The sequence below is a fragment of the Venturia canescens genome, chromosome 4, assembly GCF_019457755.1.
Source record: "Venturia canescens isolate UGA chromosome 4, ASM1945775v1, whole genome shotgun sequence".
NCBI lineage: Eukaryota > Metazoa > Arthropoda > Insecta > Hymenoptera > Ichneumonidae > Venturia > Venturia canescens.
Window position 1 is genome coordinate 15,903,312 of NC_057424.1, and position 17,395 is coordinate 15,920,706.

Here is a 17,395-nt window from a genome sequence, read left to right on the forward strand (position 1 = left end):
GGTCCTTCGTACCTTTTGTATCCTGGAATTTCGCTCGGGCTTAATTACTTTTTAATTTCATTCTCAAGAACCCAGTCATTGTTAAACTTATTTATCAAAACCAACAAATCATTTCGATTTCTTAATTTTATTGACAGAATCATCGTGCACTAATGAGATACATTTTCAATGGAACTTGCTCCGTTGACTCAAGCAATAAACAAATAAAGCAAATAAATATTGATCATCCAAATGTTCGTAATTTTATCTTATAAATTACGAACATCAGTTTTCTTTAGCGAGAGAAATTAAAAATAAATACACATACACGAGTATGCTTCGAAAGTTTTGGAAGGAGTTTATATCGTATAGGAAATTTTCTGTCTGCGCTGATGGTACTCCTCGAATGAGTATAACTCTTGGCGGGGCTCATTTTCGCGTAAAAGCTTAGCGCAACGAGGCAAGACTAGCGATACAGGAACGAATGTATACTTCGTACCTTATAGATATAATATCTTGGGTTTCTGTACGTGCAGTATCCTTGCACGCCGCGGTGTTGTATCTCACCGGTATTTATCATTCGAACGTGACTTAGTCTCGAAAGGAGGCTTTCCCGTGTGGATACTGCGGACGAGTTGGTATACTCGAGGAGCGATCGAACGAGAGCCACCCCGCCGCCTTTAGGATGAACTTCTCTCTTCGATCTCTTGCGTACAGATTGTCTACACTAGAGGGATTGAGACTTTGCTTCGCAGGCTGAGGGATTATAATCGAGGCAAAACACAAAATGGCAAGAAATTAAGCCTCGTCGGTGTTCTAGGGAATTTACGTACGCCTCGATTTCCATTTGATTTCATCATCCTGTCCTCGGTGCGCTTCGACATGTCGGACTTCTGTCGCGATACAATCGGCTGGAAGGTTTTGGAAAAAGGGAGAAAAAGTGAGCCCTTTGGGCGTGTTCGAACGCCGGATCATCGTCAAACGTTTTTTTTCATCTCGTAGTAATTTTCCTTTGCTCTATTTCGATCTTCGGCGTTGAGACTACCCAAGGAAGATCGTTCTTCTTAATAACATCCGGTAGAACAGGCGCTCACACTTGAAAGGAGTGAGTTTCTGGTACGCGCATTGAGATCCGTATGGACCAAAAGTCAGGAAACCCCGACGATTTACGGCGCGAGTTTGTTTCCTCAGGCAGTCTCTAGTTTCGTCTCGTCTTTAGGACCAAAATGATCCTTTTTTTCACTCCGGTTATTCCGATGCACGAGCCCTCGAATGTTTATTGTTCAGAGCTCTCTCCACAAGCCCTTGTGCGTTGCGACTTATTTTGACGACTGCCGCATACGAGAATTCTCCGGAACGAAACAAATCGAGATCAGCTTCTCATATTCTTGGCTGATCGAATCACATGCGAAAAATTAAGGTGGCCTCATTTCACGTTGCATAATCTGGAAAAATTCATCTAGCTCGCAGCTCGCAGGTCATAACCATAAATCTTGTTCACACGTCAGTTCGTTAACTTCTCGCATAAAAAACTGACTACCATTAATGTTTTGATAAGAGTCGAGAGTAGAGGTTTGCGAGTATCCTTTTTTTCATCTTTCCATCGATAATCCAAGTACCTTTTCATTACTCCCTCCCCTTTCCCATTATATCTCCTAAGAAAAAGAAGTGATCGATTTTTTCTCGAGCCTCGCTCTGAATGAAAAGCTTGAATTGGGATGTTGGTGGCGCTCCATCGCTTCTCCACGATAGAAAGATAGGAGAACGGGATTACTGGTCGTTACATTTTCTCATCCACATCCTATACGTACGTACACGAATGTATAAACATATACTCACGCGGAGGAATATCTATGTATAATGTAGTTTGTATCTCGAGCTAGCTTCTCTTGTTTCTTCTCGTTCTATTTGCTATAGAGCCGAGAGAGATGGTGTTCTTGATTACCCCTACCCTCTAATATACGAACGGTCTTTCGTCCTCTATCTTCCGGAATTGTGTCGTGTACCTCGGTAAGTCGACAAACTTTCCTGTTCTCGTGCCTCCAATCAGTATTTTTCCTTTCCATACAGCTTGAAAAACTCTAATATTTCTCTCGCGCTCTGTGGACTATAATATATGTAAAATTAATAATAAAGATGGAATGTAAATGCGAAAAGTGAGAACAGGAAGGTCGTGAAAATTGTAAATTTTTAAAATACTGTGGATCGGGATGACGAATTTTTTGGAAGAAGCTTCTCAATTCGTTTGGCTGTTTTTGTTCACTATAATTTTTAAGGCGATCATTTAAGTGTTACAATTCGGTTGAAATTGATTGAGAAAGTGGTTGCCTCGTCGTCGAAAATCTTTTGGAAAGATGACGAATATTTTTGAAAGCGATTTTGTGAAGTCTTTCTTTCGGAGTTGGAAGCGCATCAAACAGAAACGTGTTTCAAATTTTCCAGGAGAAATATAGCCTGATTTTCTACTGTGTAAAGTGAAAAGCACTTCGATGTACCGGTTAATCTACAAAATATAAATTAATCGAGATAGTCTTTCCACGTGATTCTCGTGGCATGGTATATAGTAATAGTAATTATGAGTTTTCTAGTCGGAATGAAAACTCGATTCTTAAAATGCCTATGCGCCTCAACAGATTCGAAATTACTGGGAGGCGTGGCTGACCGAGTGGAAGCAGAGACGCTTGTAATCTCCCATAAAGGTCTCTCTGGAACAGACGTTTTCGAGTGGGAAAACTGGTTACAGAGACCCACCAAAGCCCCCATTCACAACATCCAAAATACATCTAACACGCTCTCACCCCGCTAATCTAGCCGAATTAATCAACCTGCTTGGAATATTTTTTAGTGCTGTTAATCCGAAAGTTGCTTCAGAAATAATAAGCTTCGTAAGTCGAAAAGGAAATTCGGCAGAAAAATATTGCTCCTCAGTAGCCGAAGACGATTTGAAACGATTTTTTCTTATTTAACAAAAAAGAAATTTTGACGTGCGGAGTATTTATCTTGCTCTCTGCTTTTGAAGATGATTTCTACGAACCAGGAAATTTCTATTAATTGAACGTTTATTTTCACCTTTCGTTCGTGGTACAATAATCGTGCGGAGAGCGGAGATCTACTGCCCCATTTTCCCACGCAGGAAGCAAGAAATCATATTTTTCGATCAATTAGTTCCTCCATCGAGCTGTAGCAACGTTTTTCAATCTCCTGATCTAATGGTACCTTGAAAGACGTTGGATTTTTTCCATGAGAAACGTAGGCGAGAGGCGTTACACTCGCTTCAGACAAAACATTGGATCGATAAGAATCTCCTTATTGTCGGCTCTCAAACTTTCCACCAAAGCCACAAAAGCTCAAGAAGCTTCGACAACACTTTAGTATTTGCTGTGTGGGCAACGATTTAGAGAACTGAAATTCTTTCGGTTAGTGCGTTTTACGAGAGATGAAAATTTTCATCGATTACTCAAGGTTTTGTGAGCCACCGCAGATAACTGAATTTCTTGTCACGAGTACGTAAGTCTCCATGGGTGCGGGTCAGAAACCAGAGTTGGGTTGTGCCTATAAAAACCGATTCAACGATGCACGCGAGAGGAGTCAGAGAGGAGGAAAGAAAGAGAGAGAGATAACTAATTTCTCTTTAAAAATAAAGAGCGAGAGCGCACGCGGCCCGTACCAGACCCACGTGGGGTCCCCAAGCGCTAAGTAGTCGACAATATGTACGCATTTATGCCTATATCCAAGCGTGTACCTACGTATACGTACGAGTGTAGCCCTATCCATGTTTATGTGGGTTCTATAGTGCCCGACGCTCGGCTCCGGTTGCCCCGTTCTTCGGGGGGCCTCACCGAGAGACCAGAAAAGAGCGAGAGAGGCCTCGGCTCGGGGTTCTCAGTCTGCGAGTCTTGGAATCTCTCGAAGGCTTCAGTATCTCGGAGGGCCCCGACGTATACGGTTCGCGACCGCGTGGCCCAACGGAATAGCCGTGTGTGTTTTAAGTCGAGGGGAACACAGCTCGTAAAGCAGTAATATAACGTGTGCCAGGCTTTAGCGTGTATGGAAGCGGCGTGTGTGTATTATTAAATACAGTGGAGGTGAGCTCCGACTTGCCAGACGGCATTCCCTGTCACGTTTCCTAGCGACGGAATCATCAGGATTCTTTACAATTTGTATTATTCGGTTTACTATTATTCTTCGGCATTTTTCTCAACGCTCCACTCTCTATTTCCAACGTTTCATCTTACTCCAAATTCTCTTCGTCAGTTTATGCCTTTTATTCTGTGCTGACTTCGTCTCCTCATTTGCCTTCTCGTTGGTCGTGTTCATTGTGTTTCTCAGGATCTATTTTGCTCCTTTGGTCTCTTCAGCTGCCATCATCGTTTTCGGCATTTTTTTCAGTGCTGTTTTTGGCATTGGCAGCTTGATTTTCTTCTCCACTATTTTCACTTATTCTTCAGCTTCTCCTTTGCCGTCTTCACGATCTGCTCCATTGTGTCAATTATTCTCTACTCTTATTTCGTTCCCCAGCATCGTATTCCTCGACTCCATTAACTCCAACTCCGTTCGACGTTATTCTCTTCTCCGATTCTCTTTCTTTCAATTCACATCTTCTTCTTAGTCTTCTTCTGCTTATTTAGCCGCTTTTATATTGTTTCGGTTTTATTATTTTTTCTCTTTTTGACTCGACCGCTTCATTCACTCTTCTATCTCTTTTCGTCATCGCCTTTTCGCCTTATCATTTCCATCTCCGGCGCGGCGCTCGAATGCGACTCGATCGCGCTCCTCCCGTCTTCTTTTTTTTACTCAGCCTCCGATCGGCTCGTTTTCTGCTACCGCGAGACAGATGCACCGGGATCGCGAACGGTTCCCAGGGGAAAAAAGTCAGCGAATCAACACAGATGGGAGGGGAAGCAGGGCCAAGGGAGAAACAGAGAACTCGCTGATTTCTTGGGGAACTTCGAATATACTTTGTGCAATCAGAGTCTGTGGCGTATGAAGCATCCGAGTGTGGCGCAGCGGACGATTTTTTGCTACGATTCATCAGAAGCCATTATATCTAAACATTTTATTCGTATAATAATATCGTTTCTTTTAACTTCTGCGCGTCGCCCGCAACATCGAGCGACATTCCATTCCCACATTTTTCCTCGACATAAACGATGTTCCCTCGATGAATAAAGTACTCTCGAGAAAAACCTTCATCGAATATATTACGGTTTCAATGATCTACGTGTAACTTCAATTTAAAAGGAAAACTGAGAAAGAACATTTGTTTTTTCAACGTTATGATCGACCTGCTCCACGTTTCACAAAATTATTTTCGACTCAAATTTTTTCTCATGCTGTTCGTGCGCATTGAAATATCTGCCATTTTTTTGCACCGAAAATTATTTCGGGACGAAGAAAAAGTACGTGGGCGAGAACGCGTGATTAATCGTGTTGTGAGTTAGCGCGGGAACGCCTGAGAATATCTACAAAAATAACGATGAAAGAACGACTTTAATCCGTGTAACTAGGTTTTTTTTTTTTAATTTTTTTTTTTTTTTATTCTGAACCGACACTTTTTATCAACATTCCACTGTTAATGACTCTTCGAGGGGGAATTACGAATAAATTGAGATCCGAGATCGCACGTTATTTTTATTTACGTTTCATTCTCGCGAATGTAGCTTCAAATGAAACGATAAATACTCACAAAATCTTGAGTAAAATTGCATTTAAAAACTTTTGGAATATGCGCCGCCTTTTTCAAAATAGCAGTCAACGACGACCGCGAGAGGCTGGTAGAAAGGTTCGGATTCGTTCGGGAATTCAGCGTTCTTGTACCGAGAGCGCTCGAATTTCATTCCATTCATATAAATATATATTTATTTATACACTTTAACTGTCCGTTCGTACAGTTATATACAGCAGCGGCAGCATTCACTTGAACGTACAGTGTCGAACAACCAGTCGTGAATTGTCGGTGTGAGATGAGTCGTGAACAATAACATCGTACAGGCGGTTGTGAAACTCGATGAATAGCGAAGATTTGATCATCCGTGTCGACGATTTCATCTTGTGACGTGCGTGTTATATTCCCGAGTGAAGATGAATTTATTGCCATCACGATAAACGTGCAGTTAAATATCGCGAGTGAAGTTCTCATTGTTATATCGTGAAAATATTTCATCAAATTGTGCTCAGTGCGATATCGAATGATCTCTGGATTAATTATTCCTACGGATTTACCTAGTGGAGCATAGAAAACAAAACAGGTATTTATTGTCACGGTTACTATTATTTGTATTGTTATTGATTTTCCCAATTAAATATCTATTTAGAATACGAGAATGCTACAAATTTTCTTTGGGTCGAACGACTGCATTGACGAATGTCCTAAGAATGGAAATAATGATGTAGAAGCCAATGTATAGAGGCATCGAATGAAAGAACAGACATCTGGTTGAATTTTCGAAAGAATATCTCGAGACAAGGCGAGCTTGACGCACCGGCGTCTCCTTTATCACTATTATTTTTATCAGCATACTTTGACAGGCGTATAAATAGACGGGGGCACATTTATACGCGGTCGGATGTTTCAATGCATCAGGCAACTTCCTGTCTCTCCGCGTTCTTTATATTCGCTCATTCATTTCCGTGCTACTTCGCGAGGTAATTATTTTAATGGAAAATTGGAAATTTGCTGTGGTCGTTAATAAAGCTTTCACTCAATGCGATTTTCAGTGGTCTGGCATTTTAAATGATATTTTTGTGAATACTTTTCATTCTTCGATGTTACATTTAGAGCGAAATATGTTGAGTTTGATTTTGCTCTTCTTTGGAATTGAAAATGCGAGTTTCTGGAATTTCAAATAAATCGAATGAATTTGTGTCGAAAGAACGAAATATATTCCGTTAGGAAATATGTAAACTGCGTTGAACGGAATATCGCATGCGCTTGCGAGAAAATATAAAAATTTTATTCACGCTTCCAAGTCAGAGAATTTCGTTGGAATTCGAAATAGCAATTGATTGAATGAAACACAGCGTCGAATGACATTTCATTCGAGAGACGCGAAGCATGCTGTTAGGATAAGTTAATCTCGATTAAATTTTTCGAAGGATTCAAAAATTAGTCGAGGCCTTCGGTAACGAAATGGTTATTTGATCGCGGAGATTTATCGGAATCGACGGATAAAGTACAAATTGAATATAGGAGAGACGTGTGTCGGTGAGAGGTGTGTAGGAATGTCAAAATGAGTTTGAATGCTGAGGCGTATTCATACAGGAGGCTCATGCAATTGAAATTAGTCACGAGTGTTGGTAGTATGCGTTGAATGGCAATCGCTCGCGTGTACAGCGCTCGTACAAAACCATTTTTTTCAGTGAATTTTTTTCTTTTTATTCATGTTTGCGCCGCAGTGGGTTGTACAATCGGCAGATTGGACGGACAATTATAACGATATCGTGGACTCGTCTCTCTCCTTCTTTCTCGTGTATGCGCGTTCAAATGACGTTCAAAGTTCGTGATCTCGAATATTCCCGACGAACGAGAGTCAGAACAAGAGCGTGGTGTTAATAAAGAAGCAGGCTATACGCGGAGAAGGGGAAAGACAAAAAAAGAAATGAATTGAAAGCTCCGTACAATGCAGCTGTGAGACGAAGAGCCGCAAGAATCGTGGATCTCTGATGCTGCAGTTCCGATAGCTCGCTCTCCGTAGCATCGAATGAATGCACTTGTTGTACTCTACACTTCTTTCTTTCTTGCTCTATCGGCGGATGACATGGGATACTTCTTGCGTTTCTATGAGTCTACAGAAATCTATTTGTTCTTCTTCTTATTTTTTTTTTACAAAGTATCTGTTTTTCATTCTCAGATGAAAGATTGAAACTCTAAAAACGAGAATTCGGGAATTTGGGTTTGAAGTAATTCGATGAGGAGAAGAAGAGACGCGCGTCAATTTTCATTCGTTCTGTGTCCGCTAATAGAAAATTGTTAGTTTTTATATGATTTGGTCTAAAAATTCATTTCTCGAGTATTTCTACGCGGTAATATTGGATGAAATTCAAGTCGAAAAGGTACAAAGCACCTGAAGAAATGTGTAAACGTTTGGAAATCACATTCAGTGTAACTCGTCGTTGTCCAGTTTTAGTCGTCGAGTAATAATTTTAATTGGAGGATGAAAACAACTGTCTGCTTGTGAAATTCATATAGTTTACACCACTGGTCTCTCCCCTCACGTGGCTAAATTTTGAGAGGTTACAGAACTCCGTCAAGCGCTGTTCGAACGACAAGAGAAAACGAGTTAGAGGGAACAAAAGTCTAGATAGAGAATGGAAACGAAAGGGAACAGAAGGGAATCTGGCAAATGAAACAGATACGTTACAGAAAGGGGAAAAAGGAGAGGGAAAGAGGGAGAGAAAAAGGAAAAAGGAAAGACAGATATACGGACAAACAGGCAAAGAGATATGCTAAGCTGGTAACGACCATATCCAATTTCCGTGTACAGTCAGAGGATCAAAGGGAAAAAATGGTGCCATTGGGGGTGGTTTCGAACGTATACATACAAACGCTAAACATATCAAAGTCGCTTCTCTCTTGCCAGATCACGTAATCCACGGTGAACCGCGTAGTTTTGTTTACAAACGGTAAAACACAGACGTGAGATCGATTTTCATCGAGCCGGAAAATCCGGCTCAATTTTCTGCTGAATCGAATCCCAACGACCGACGATCAATTGACATTTAAGAATGCCCAATTCCCCTTGCGTTTTCAACCTATTCTGACATTTTTTGTCTCACACTTGTCGATCAAAGGAGTGCCAGTTAGCCGCAATTTTCGGTCAATATTTTCTGAACGAAAAATATCGGTGGGAGTATTTTCCCCCTTTGAGGAACAGCTGTAAAGATTTGAAAGTTAAGTTGCCAAAGATAGTGGAAATTCGAGTCGATTGAAAAAAAAGTGCTTTCCTGCATCGGTGCCCAAGACATTTGATCGACTGTTAATAATCGAGGACGAGGAGCCGCGGGTAATTAATTTACCCGTTTATGAGCATTCTACGTGCTGTTCTACAAGTTGTACGAGATTTTAAGTAAAGTGGCGGGTAATGAGCCAACAAGTTGTGATTAATGAGCTTCGAGATACAAAGACCCTGTTCAATCTCTTTTGCTTCCTTATTTTACTGCACGGGGAGAAAATGATATAAAAAATCACTATTGAAGTACGGTAACCGAGTACTACGCGGTTATTCCGAGGGTTTCCAGCGGAATTCACCGATTCTTCAGCGAATCTTTAGAGATATAATGTATTTTAGAAAAAAAATATTTTAAATGAAATATCATGAAAAACCAACATTGAAATGTAATTAATTCGGCCGTTCCGTTTCTCCCTAGTTTCGTTCATATTTTTTTTTTTTGCAAAATGTATTTCGTGTACGTATCCCGTATGACTTGCATTCGGAGGGTGAATTCCTGTTATTTCGTTTTTCTTTTTTTCGTGCCATGCCAGACATTCCTTTCGTTGCGCGTTGTTTCATTTTTCATCTCGTATAATATTTCCAACGGTGTTCCTCGCCCGCGTTGCATAGAGAGATCGTGAAATTTTTTATTCCTCACTTTGTTGTTATTTTAGCTCCTTTTCTCGCAACAATTTCAAGGACGTGCGTGACAACCATCATCGTCGAGGCAAGAACGATGGAATATAACGCGTGTGGCAGGTGTGCGAGTGCGGTTTCAAAATTAATGACTCAGTCGGATCTTATTACTGACACTTTCAGGGCTACGTGCATGCGTGATGAAGGGTTTCACAGCGTCCGAACTATCTTTGGTTTTAATTGGAATGACAACTTTTTTTTGTTTCATTGAAAACTCCGCGAATTAAAACGCGATTTACTGATGTCCGGATATATGCGAGCAGAGGTACTAAAATTTTCATTTAAAAATGTGAGCTACCAGTTTTCTCCATTACAATCGAATACGCAAACAGTTGGTTCACTGTGGGATTGATTTTTTAACTCATTTTCAAAACCAAACTACTGAATCTTTGAAACTCGTCAAATTCAACTGCAAAAAACATCTATTTAAGGTAGAAGAATCGCCCGAAGAATCGCATTTTGTAGGTGTCTAAAATGGATCGATTTTTATACTTCCTAATTGAAGATATAATCGCTGTAAATTGACGCCAGAGTTATTAATTCGAAATTGTAAATAAATTTTTTCAACTTATCTTTTGGCGAATGAAATTACAAGCCACTAATTGAACGGGGATCCATCACTAATCGAACCCGAAATTTCATTCGTCCCTGGCGAAAATACTATAGTTTTTTATGTCAAAATTTGCATTAGAGAGCGCAGAGGGAAATGCATCAAGAAAAAAGTATTAATAAAAAGAGAGGACAGGAATAGCCCAAGTCAAGAAGAAACAACAGCCCGAAATAAGCGAATGTGGAGTTATACGAGTGCTCACTACCAATTTAGTTATTCAATCTTTAACGTAATATATTTTTATTACTAGTGAGACAATAGTCTCGAATTTTTTCCAAAATTTTCATTACATACTTCATTGTTATTGTGTACTTTTTCATAAACTTTGTAAGAAGCGTTCACTCGTTGTACGGAAAGATAAACAATTTTTTACGCATAGTCCCTATAAATCTGTGTATTTTTCTTCATATTTAACCGCGTTTATCTCAATAACCAATAAGACTTTTGAAATTTGATATGCGTGTCAGTCGACTGCCCATTTAAACTCTGTGTAAATTTCAAGACTTTCTTAAGAAAATCGTTTCATGCACAAACTACCTTAATTTAAAATCTTTCGATTGTGACTCTTCCCATAGTCGTTGATAAAAAAAATATCCAAAGTTCTCACACCAGGTTCATCCGTTTTATCGAGTTTCTTATCTTTCGCTTGGAAGCAGTAGAAATTTGTTGTGCACTTCAATACGTAGATAAAACTTGAGAAATTGGAGTAGAAACGAAAGAGAGTTTTGAGTGACATTCAAATTGGAATGTACCTTTGAGACAGATCAAAGAAAAGCTCTGGCGTAGACTAACCAAGTTTAACGGATACACATTGCACAATACTGTCCGGAGTGTCTCAAAATTGGAGCTCAGCGTAGAGCTCACAGTTTCGCGACGTAAACGATATACCTAACGCCATGCTCGACAGCTTAATCTCGTGTAAACTGTCTGCTGTATAGCCTGCAGCTTGACACACCTTTAGGCTCTGATAAAGAGCCGGAGAGACAGAGAGTTGGGTTGGAATTTCATACGCGACGAGAGCAGTTAATCCCACGAGGGAAAACTCTCTCGTTGTCACGCTTCGAATATTTATACCTAAAGTACATTTTCGTCAGTTATATATCTCAGAGTTAAAAAAAATTATTAAGATGACAATTATCATTGCTGAAAGGCTCCATGAATTTATTCATTTTTCTCAAATGAAAAATATCAATATCAGCAAAATAAGATCGAATGTGAAAATTTCTTTATGCTTCGCGCGTTGTTGCTTTCTACTTAATATTTTTACATCAGAATGATGATGAGCCTCGTGTTTAGGCTGTACAGCGATTATTTCTAACTGTATATTTAAAGGTACTCCGTGGTGTAGCAATTAGAAATAAGTACGGAGTTGGACATTCGGGTGGAAATAAAAAATTGACTCCAAAGGTTCAACGTACTTGAAATTCTGGTCCGAGTGTTTTATTTTTGTGAATCAACGATGCAAAAACGTAGAGGCACGAAGAAAGTCAAATTCTTGTTCTTTCATGACCATAAAGAGCCTTAGGAAATCCTTTGGACCTTTTTTGCTCCAACTTTTTCTTTTTCTTTTCGTTCACGCTTTGTTGCCGAGTTCTTGCCTTTCACTTTCTTTCTCTTTCACTCACGCGAAGTCTGTCCTCGGCCGAGGGCACGAATTTAAGTTCAGGAAGACAAAAAGTGAAGAAACGAAAGAAAATAAAATAGCAAGAGGGAGACACGCGGCGGCCGACTACGAGCAGGGGCTACATGTGTGCCTCGGGCCCCACAAAACTTTCGGCCCCACGTGGCGGTTTCTGACCAAGGGAGCAAAAAAGGAGAACCCTCGCTCTCGCTTTACCACTGCCGAGAATACATGGATCTTAGAATTCGAGTACGTTACGTTTTCTTTGGGGTTGTTGCTTCTTTGCGGCACAGAAATAGTTTTTTTTTATATCAAAATTCTCACCATTCACGTTAGTAAGTCAAAAAGTCTACGAAAACACATTTTTTAACAATTGATGAATCGAGAATACTCTTTTTTTATTATTTACATTGATAAATAATTGTGAAGCCAATTTGCAGAACCCCCAACTGACAATAAACGTAAAATCCACCATGAAGTGGTTCAGGTTTGGATGAATTTGAATTTATTTTTTCACAACCAACAACCCCCTTAATATTCGCTTCACCAAACAATCACTCACGAAATATTCGAACGTAATATAAGTAAACTTTTTCGCTCTTTCGACAGGCGATGGGATGATTTTAATTATTATTGTCAATTAAGAAGCCAAATTAATTAATTAATTTATTTACTCGAGTGAATAACCACCGAGTGCACGATCACATAACAATTAATTAAATCCGTTCCCCCAAATGAGCATGCAGCCACCAATTACATCGCAGTAATGTTTGCAATTGGAAATACTCTCGACGTAAAATGATCGTACTCCTGGTGCTTCGGTTTCCCAACCGCTTCGAGCTAGTTAGGTTTCAAAGGAAAATATTCACTCTCCAAGCCTCAGAATATTATAATTCTCATTTAGTGGCTGCGCCAGGATTACGAATTTTAATATCACTGCGCCACTGTTTTCATACGCAACTTATGCCTTAATCACCAACTGATGTAACGTCCAAAATTCGTAGCAATGTTATCAAAACAGAGATAAAAATCGCTCGAGCGAAAATAAGCATGAAAATTGGACCCTGTTTGGTTGCACCACCTTTCGTACTCCAGAGAAAGAGTGAAGATTATTTTTGAATATGTTTTCCTCACCATTCCACTCCTCACCTATCTAGTTTTCTTATCCAAGTGAAATATTACTTTCCACGCTCGACAACCCCCACTACCAACGTTTCAGAACCTCTACGTAAGACTACGGTAACCACGAATACTGAAGCGAGGATCCCCTTTGTATACGCTTGTATATATATGTAAGTATAAGGAATCCCTTGCAAAACGTCTTTTGGGAAGTTTCTCGGTCTCTCTGGCGGCCCTGAAATGGCCTGTCCAGATACATCTCTATATACGTATGTACGTGTATATAAGCGTGCACATATTTAGTTCTCTCTCGCATCCTCCTGCATTCCGCGGAGCCGAGATCCGTTCTCGGAAGCCTCGGAGTTTCAACTACATCGAGTATCCTCATCCTTCGCTGGTTGTCTCCTCTTTAGAATGATAAACCGTACAAAGAGGGTATAAATTGGGAAGAAAAAGATTATTCAATGAAAATAAATCTCTCAATAACGATATACTACATTCGATAAGTCAGAATTCATTATCCACGAATGGGAGAGAAATTTATTGGCTGGGCAGTCCTTGAAAAACGTCGAATTTCGTAGCAACAATCGAGACTTTGCGAAACGACGTTTTTTTTCCCCCAAAATATCTCGTTGATGAATAAATAGCTCATAAAATTTGTACATTCAAATGGATTTTTTATCGAAAAGTATCTTGCCACCGTCAGTCCACCCACGTACAATCGACCAACTGTACTAAATATTCATCCATTTTTATATGTATACAGCCAGCTATAAACGCGATGATATAAATAAAATATGCTCAACACGAGGCTTAAAAAAATGTCATCAGTTCGTAGCCTCCAGACTCGTAATGTTCAGAAATAACAGTACAAACTCGTGGAGAGCGTAGCGTTTGGAAGCCCCTCAACACCTGCTACCGGTGAATATATTCGCGTTTCATATTCTTCGCGATATAAGCTAAGCAAATTCATGCGTCTGTGCTTCGTAATACACGCACAAAATTCGTATTTTTCACTCTCCGCCGAGACAATCTGTAATGCTTAGTGACAACTGGGGAAATGGAAAAAAGTACATTCGTAAACAAAATTATTCGCCTCCAGTCGCGACCACGACTCGTAGCCTACTTATTCGTCGTGAATTATTTGATCCCGCAACTGTATTAAAACTTCTCCGGGTCCGCGGACATCTGATCTCAACAGTGACCGATGAGGCTACGACGAAATTGCTTAATAATTCTCTCACTTCATTCCGGACTTGTACTAGGGTAAAGCGTGTATGATGCACCGCAAAGAGTGGATTGAATAAATAATGCAAAATGTCCGTGATATCAAAGCGTCGTTGAATAGAGAAAATTTGATTATTTCGAAACGTGTGCGAAATTCGAAAAAATTGATTTTCGATTCAGTACGTTTGAATTTCGTCACATTTTGACTGGTCTTATCGAAAGGGGATTTTTTAATTCTACACATTGTGCCACCCACAAACGCTCACACCTTCGGATATGTAAATTTATGGCGAGCATAAAGTTTCTCAGTGTCGATCACGTCTGGGGCTATAATTTCTGTTAATATCGTTAGTTCGAAAAAAAATCAATATCGTATCACCGGGAAGGAGGCTCAGAGCGGTCAATTAAATCCGGATTGAAATCTGGATTATAGATGATGGGAAACTAACCCCTGGGGCCCCGGCACGAGGGAGCTGCATCGCTTATTCGTATTTCCGGTATACTCAGGTGAAATTACTGCATTTGTATTGTAAGTAAGTTGCGGGAGAAGAGATGCTGTTGCACTTGGAAGGCGGATGTGGGAGATGAAACAGATACCCTTGTAGCTGCAAGGGGTTCGAAGAAAAACATAAGCACGTATAGACGCGCATATATACCTGTGCGTGTGTGTGTGTAGTGAGAAAGAAAAAACGAAAGAAAAGTAAACGGATATCGCAAAAGAGCAGCATGTACGGGCAATTTATATTATCACGCCTGGAGAAGCTGCCGGTGGCCCGGAAGCGAGTTGGCAAATGTGGTGCAACAACCACCCTCATAATACTTTTCGCGCTGTCAGGATGAAATTCGTATAGTGTAAGCTTTGATTATAATACCGCCAGCGGGCTACAGCATTAGACTGTTTTTCACAATTATTTATCGAATAATATTTATTCACGATTCCAGTAATCTTGTTCAATGTTGATGAATGAACACGATCATTTTCGGACTCATTAAACTCCAAGGGATTCTTCGAAGTCGTAGAATCTTTGTTTATATAAAAACTATTGAAAAACAGAGCAGCTAGGGTAGTTACAGTAATGAAGGGGGCTAAAATTTTTTATAAAAACGAAGATAAATCTTTCTTTTCCGGGTGCAACGATCAACTTGATCGTTGCTCGCTCTGCTCTAATTAGAATTTTCGAAAAATTCATTTTTTTCATGAAGATGTGAGCAGTCTAAGTGCACTTTTGAGCGACGTTTACTTGGCTGTCTGAGCGCGCTCATGCTTTTGTTTAAACACGTTTTTCTCAAAATTGTATTTTTGGACGGCTCGCTGATAAAATCTCCGAAACTACTCAACCGATCCTTACCAAAATTTCACCACATGCTCTTCATGACCGTAGCATATCATACGAATTTCAAAATTTTGAGTGGAGCTATTTTATTTTGCAAAAAACGACGATAAAAGACGTGCTTTTTCGTACTTTTTTGATAAATGGCCGCCATTTAGTCATTTTTGAAAAAATTAAAAATCATGCGATACGCGCTATAGCCATTTATCCACTGAATCTAAAACCATTTTTTTCCCCAATCAATTCCAGAGATTTTATCAACAGCACACACCCATCTCTTTTTGGACCTGTCTTCTCCATTTTTCTGTACGAAAACTGAGTAAAATAAAAATAAACAAAATTTTTGTCTATTTTTAGAGTGTATATTTACGCCTAACACTTTTTACATCCACATTTATAATTTATACCGGTCAAAAAAATTCGTGAAAATCGTCGTTTTTTTACCCCTCTAATTAGGGTAGACCTCTTAACGCGACGACAACAATAGCGCTCGGCTCGACTTTATATTCCTCCATCGCGCGATAGATCAAACGATTTTCATTGAAAATATATTTGACACGATGAAAGTAACAATCGACGAGGCATATTTCACGAAGGTGTAGGTTGTCCGATGCTTCGTTCGATGTCGACTTATGCGTGCGCGCAGCATCTCTGGTGCAATCCCGAACAATTTGAAAGAGTCTGCGTAGGAAACCAGTCGTATTTGTACGCGAGAGTTGCTGCATCTCGGTGTCCAACTATTACTGTATATATGTCGGCGCGTATTGTGTACAGGTCGGTTTGATCGGAGCGAAATGCAAATCATTTTCCTCGCCCGCGCACACGCTGTGTATATAGACGTACCCACGTCGCTCGATGCAACGGCCAAGCGCGTAATGTTCTTTAATACTCGCACGAGGTTAGCTGCACATCAGTGAAACGCATGCATAATCTCCATGTACGAAGTGTCATTAAAGTCGGGCCTGAAGTTTACTGAGTGGATTAAAAGATTGAAAAATTGAAAGGCTTGAGCTGTTTCTGTCGGCGATGCGCCGTTACCGGGGTTCCGAATGTGCCAGTTCAGGCGTCGATCACTCAACGGAGTTCTGGAGTCTCCAACAATGTCGGCGATATTCCGAGTGTTACTTTTTTGACGTCCTGTATATGGCAATCGTAATACATGCAGCGGTGCTTGTAATCGTAGATTCGAAAGCTATTTACGCGCGAACCTCCGTACTCGAATCTCGAGCGTTATTCGCTCTATGGTACCGAGCACGAACGACTTTGATCACGCCGATTAATAATCAAGCGGTCGATCGAATCCCTGCGCCCTCTGCTTCGGGTTAGTGACCCCCTGAATATTAAAGCTCGTTTATTTTTCAAACTAGTACGCAGAGAAATTCATTCGATTTCGTTGTCCAGTGATCGAGATAAGTAGAAAAGTGGGAGCATAGTTTTTTTTCGATTTTATAGTGTTGAGAAATTTGTTCGCTGAAAGCGAAGAAACCTGGTAAATCGCTTCTTTTTTCTGCCCTCGCTACGAGTAGCCTTGATTCCAACACTGTGCGTAGGCTGATGCGCTCTCTGTTCATTCATTAATTCCACAAGGCCGCTTCATCTACATAATAAGAGAGGAACAACCATAGAGTATATTTCACACAGAGAAGAACACGCTCCACCGATTCGCATTACTTGTAATCGGGAACGACAATTTCACTGGGGCGAAAGTGAAGCGTGCCACTAAATTGGGAGAAGACGAAACCCGCGGTGAAAAAAAGGGGAGCGATGATTCATTAATTGAGGGTTCTATGAATTCATCGCTTGCGTCGCATCGATTGATTATTATTATTATTTGCTCAGCTGATTTACAATCAATTTATTCACATTCGCTTTAATTGGTATA

The 17,395-nt window shown here is 40.2% G+C and overlaps 1 protein-coding gene across 2 annotated transcripts in view; it reads left to right on the top strand.

Moving 5' to 3' along the window:
- Nucleotides 1-4,021: 4,021 nt before the first annotated feature.
- The window catches only part of LOC122410138 (uncharacterized), a 135,377-nt gene continuing 122,003 nt past the window's right edge, over nt 4,022-17,395 (top strand). For both annotated transcript variants that reach the window (XM_043418204.1, XM_043418205.1), the window contains exons 1-2: nt 4,022-4,064; nt 5,871-6,227. The gene's annotated coding sequence lies outside the window, so the exon portion shown is untranslated. The remainder of the gene's footprint in view (nt 4,065-5,870; nt 6,228-17,395) is intronic.